Genomic DNA, 6,000 nt, shown 5'->3' on the forward strand with positions numbered 1-6,000 from the left:
TTTTCCATCTCTTTTTTTCTCTCTTTTTTTCTATTTACATCCAATATACCCTGAGGACTGGTTCACAGTTGATTCTTCAACTTTACTATTTAATACATGTTAGACCTTTGGGTGAAGGTAACACCAGTTCACCTCGGGTATATCTACTAATGCTAAGTGAGCTACACAGATTCTAACCTTTTTTAAGAGACCATATAGTGGCTTAATGACATAGCCTGGACTTGGCGACAGCATGAGGAGAACATATAGTGGCTGAATGACGCAGTCTTGAGTGGTGGAAGCATGAGGAATGACACACCGTGGAGGTGGCGGCAGCAAGAGGAGACAATATAGTGGCTGAATGACACAGTCTGGAGTTAGCAGCAGCATGAGGAGACCATATAGTGGCTTAATGACACATCCTGGAGTTGGCGGCAGCATAAGGAGGACCTATAGTGGCTAAATGACACAGCCTGGAGGTGGCGGAAGCATAAGGAGACCATATAGTGGCAGAATGACACAGCCTGGAGTTAGCAGCATCATGAGGAGACCATATAGTGGCTTAACTCCTTGGGGACGGAGGGCGTACCTATACGCCCTAAGCCCGCTCCCTGTCTATAACGCGTGACCACGCGGGTCGGGCCCGTCCTCTAACAACAGTCGGGACCCGTGGCTAATAGCGCGTGGCAATGATCACGGTGCCGCACGCTATTAACCCTTTAGACGCGGCATTCAAAGTTGAACGCCACGTCTAAAGTGAAAGTAAATCAGTGCCGGTTAGCTCAGGGTGCTGTTCAGGATCGCCGCGGTGAAATAGTGCTGTCTGATCGCCGAATGACTGCTCAGTGCCTGAGATCCAGGCATGAGCAGTCAAGCGGCAGAATCATTGATCAATGCTTTTCTATGAGAAACCAATGATCAATGTAAAAGATCAGTGTGTGCAGTGTTATAGGTCCCTATGGGAGCTATAACATTGCAAAAAAAAAAGTGGAAAAAATCATTTAACCTCTTCCCTAATAAAAGTTGAAATCACCCCCCCTTTTCCCAATAAAAAAAACTGTGTAAATAAGAATAAAAATCAACATATATGGTATCACTGCATGCGGAAATGTCCGAGTTATAAAAATATATTGTTAATTAAGCCACACGGTCAATGGCGTACGCGCAAAAAAATTCCAAAGTCCAAAATAGCGTATTTTTGGTCACTTTTTATATCATAAAAAAAATTTATAAAAAGTGATCAAAAAGTCCAATCAATACATAAATGGTACCACAAAAAACTTCAGTTCACGGCACAAAAAATTAGCCTTCATACCGCCCCATACGCAGAAAAATAAAAAAGTTAAAGGGGTCAGAAGATGACAATTTTAAACGTATACATTTTCCTGCATGTAGTTAGGATTTTTTCCAGAAGTACGACAAAATCAAACCTATATAAGTAGGGTATCATTTTAAACGTATGGACCTACAGAAAAAAAGATGAGGTGTCATTTTACCAAAAAATGTACTGTGTAGAAACGGAAGCCCCCAAAAGTTACAAAATGGCATTTTTCTTCAATTTTGTCTCACAATGATTTTTTTTCCCATTTCGCCGTAGATTGTTCCGTAAAATGACTGATGTCAGTACAAAGTAGATTTAGTGGCGCAAAAAATAAGCCATCATATGGATTTTTAGCTGCAAAATTGAAAGGGTTATGATTTTTAAAAGGTAAGGAAGAAAAAACGAAAGTGCAAAAACTGGAAAATCCTCCATCCCCAAGGGGATAATGACACAATCTGGAGAACATATAGTGGCTGAATGACACAGCCTGGAGATGGCGGAAGCATGAGGAGACCATATAGTGGCTGAATTACACAGCACGGAGGTGGCAGCACCATGAGGAGACCATATAGTGACAGAATGACAGCCTGAATGTGACCATATAGTAGCTGAATGACACAGCCTGGAGTTGGCGGCAGCATGAGGAGACTATAAAGTGGCTTAATGACACAGCCTGGAGTTGGCAGCAGCATGAGGAGACGATATGGTGGCTGAATGACACAGCCTGGAGTTGGCGGCAGCATGAGGAGACCATATAATGGCTGAATGACAGAGCCTGGAGTTGGCGGCAGCATGAGGAGACCATATAGTGGCTTAATGACACAGGCTGGAAAACATATAGTCGCTGAATGAAACAGAAACAATAGATATTGCTAACGATAGATATATAATGATATACAGACTTGCTCAAATTTTGAAGCGTTGGAGCTCGGACAAAGCGGGCCGCCTCCCTGTACGGATCATGTAACAAACAATGGTAGGTCCAGCTTCTCAGCAAGGAAAACTGTTAAAATTCAGGCTTTAATGGAATCTCTTAACCTGTTGGGGATGAAGGGCGTATGCATACACCCGTGGGGGGACCAGACCGGGGTGACTGCTGATATCGATCAGCAGGCACCCCGCGCAAATGCCCAGGGGGGTCATCAGAACCCCCCCCCCCCCCCATGTCGGCGATCGGCGCAAATCGCAAATGCCGATTCCGGGTCATACGGGATCAATGGTAACCCGGAATATAAGGGGGATCGCGGTTGTCTAAGACACCTACGATCCCCCTGAAGGGATAGGAGTGAGGTGGCAGGGGTGCCACCCCTCCTATCCCTGCTTTTGGTCGTCAGAAGAGACGACCAATAGCAGATCGGGGACGGGGGGCGGGGGGATATATTTTCGTTTTCCCCGTCCTGCCCACCCACAATAGCTGGGGCAGAACGGGGAAACCGAAGAGGACCAACGGCAGAAGATCCACCTACCCATCCGGAGGCAGCGGTTGACGGTGATCGGCGGGCGGCGATGTCGACGGGCGGCGATGTCAAAACTGCAAATCCCAGCATGCCCAAACAGCAAACAGCTGTCTCGGCATGCTGGGAGTTGTAGTTGCGTACCTCCAGCTGTTGCATAACTACATCTCCCAGCATGCCCCTCGGCAATCAGTACATGCTGGGAGTTGTAGTTTTGCAACAGCTGGAGGCACACTGGTTGGAAAATACTGAGTTAGGTAACAGAACCTAACTGAAGGTTTTCCAACCAGTGTGCCTCCAGCTGTTGCAAAAGTACAACTCCCAGCATGCACGGTCTGTCAGTACATGCTGGGAGTTGTAGTTTTGAAACAGCTGGAGGTTTGCCCCCCCATGTGAATGTACAGGGTACATTCACACAGTCAGGTTTACAGTAAATTTCCTGTTTCAAGTTTGGGCTGCGGCAAATATTTCACCGCAGCGCAAACTCCTAGCGGGAAATTCACCATAACACGCCAGTGTGAATGTACCCTAAAAATATTACACTACACAAACACAAAATACAGGGTACAACACTACATAAACACCCCCTTACATTGTCCCCCCAAATAAAAATTAAAAACATATTGTACGGCCGTGTTTCCAAAATGGAGCCTCCAGCTGTTGCAAAACAACAACTCCCAGCATTTCTGGACAGCCACTGACTGTCCAGGCATGCTGGGAGTTTAGCAACAGCTGGAGGCACCCTGTTTGAGAATCACTGGCGTAGAATACCCCTACGTCCACCCAGGGCCGGATTAAGAGCATCATGGGCCTGGTGCTGAGAATTTTTCTGGGCCTTTTTATGAAAATATTTACATAATATATAAAATGAAAACGCAAAGCAATTTTATTACTCGGCCGCACAAAGATATCAGGGACTACAGCACTGATGGGACACAGTCAGGAGAATACACAGGGATTAAAGTGACTGACAGGCAGGGCTGGACAGGGACCAAAAATAGGCCCGGGCATTTTAAAATAAGCAGCCCATTTTTATGGTGGGGGTCAGACTGCTGGGACCCCCACCAATCCCCTCGGTTCAAGTGGCTCTCGAGCTGTTGCTAAGCTGCAACTCCCATCATGTCTGAAGAGACTCAGGAATTAAGGAAGTTGCCGTTTTGAAACAGCTGCAGAGCCACAGAATGGGGTAAATTGTCAACCATCATCACTACGGAACTTACAAGTGACTCCAGAGCTGATGGGACTGTCAGGAGAACACAAAATTATATCAGTGACCTGAGTGATGTCTTCTCTGTTGTCTTTCCTTTCCTTCTTTATCTGGTCCAGACGCCAGGACTTCTTCCAGCTCCATCTTCTCTGCAGAGTCTGATGCCCGGACATCATAGGCTCCTTACATTGTCAGCAGATCCTCATCCTCTATATAAAGACAATATTCATAATAACACATTATAATTCTGCCAAATACTGTACCACCTGAATATAATACTGCCTACCACTGTACCCTCTAAATATATTATTGCCACTCACTGTACCCCTGAATATAATACTACCACACACTGTACCACCTGAATATAATACTGCCACGCACTGTACCCTCTAAATATATTATTGCAACACACTCTACCCCCTGAATATAATACTGCCTACCACTGTACCCTCTAAATATAATATTTCCACACACTGTACCCCCTGAATATAATACTGCCATACACTGTACCCTCTAAATATATTATTGCCACACACTGTACCCCCTGAATATAATACTGCCATGCACTGTACCCTCTAAATATATTATTGCCACATACTGTACCCCCTTAATATATTACTGCCATACACTGTACCTCCTGAATAGAATACTGCCACACACTGTACCCTCTAAATATATTAATGCCACACCCTGTACCCCTGAATATAATACTGCCACACACTGTACCCCTGAATATAATACTGCCACACACTGTACGTCTGAACATAATACTGCCACACATTGTACCCTCTGAATATAATGCTGCCACACACTGTACCCCCTGCATATAATACTGCCACACAACCCCCCATCCTCAGTCTCATCATTGCAAACCCCCCCCCCGCACCTCATCCTCAGACTCTTCGTCATCATCATTGAACCCCCCATACCCCATCCTCAGTCTCCTCATCATTCCACCCTCATCATCATCATCATTGCACCCCCCCCCCACACCCCATCCTCAGTTTCCTCATCATTCCACCCTCCTCCTCATCCTCCTCCTCCTCCTCATCATCATCATTGCACCCCCCCCACACCCCATCCTCAGTCTCCTCATCATTCCACCCTCCTCCTCCTCATCATCATCATCATTGCAACCCCCACACACCCCATCCTCAGTCTCCTCATCATTCCCCCCTCATCATTATCATCATCATTGCACCCCCCCACCCCATCCTCAGTCTCCTCATCATTGCACGCCCCCCAGCTTCCCCTCCTCCTCCTCCTCATTATCATTCCATCCCCCCCCAACACCCCATCATCGGTCTCCTCATCATTCCACCCTCCTCCTCCTCATGATCATCATTGCACCCCCCACACACACCCCATCCTCAGTCTCCTCATCATTCCACCCTCCTCCTCATCATTGCACCCTCCAGCATCCCCTCTTCCTCATCATCGCATCCCCCCCACCCCATCCTCAGTCTCCTCATCATTGCAACCACCCCCCAGCCCCATCCTCAGTCTCCTCATCATTGCAACCCCCCCAGCCCCATCCTCAGTCTCCTCATCATTGCAACTGCCCCCCCAGCACACCCCTCCACCTCATCATCAATGCAATCCCCCCCCCCCCGTTCCCTGTCCTCATTCTCCTGCACCCGATCCTCGATCTCCTTACCTTCATGGAGATCGGCGGTGCTGCAGTGTGAGGATGCGAGGAAGGCTGCTGCTCGTGTCACTCTCGCGTTGCAGGGGTCAGAGGCTGTGGCACGTCAGACAGAGGCTTGCCGCAATCGTGCGTGCCTACGCGGTGCCCCTGGCCTGTCAATCCAACACGGAAATTATTTTTAAAGGGCCCGCCGCTGCCAGCACTATTACCTGCAAACGGCACGGGCTCTTTAAAAATCATTTCTGGGTTGGATTGACAGGCCAGGGGCTTATGGGAGTAGACGTGCACCGTGTAGGCACGCACGTCTGCGCCAAGCCTCTGTATGACGTGTCACAGCCTCTGACCCCTGCAACGCGAGAGTGACAAGAGCAGCATGTCAATCCAACCCGGA

The sequence above is a fragment of the Hyla sarda genome, chromosome 2 (genome assembly GCF_029499605.1).
Source record: "Hyla sarda isolate aHylSar1 chromosome 2, aHylSar1.hap1, whole genome shotgun sequence".
Taxonomy (NCBI): domain Eukaryota; kingdom Metazoa; phylum Chordata; class Amphibia; order Anura; family Hylidae; genus Hyla; species Hyla sarda.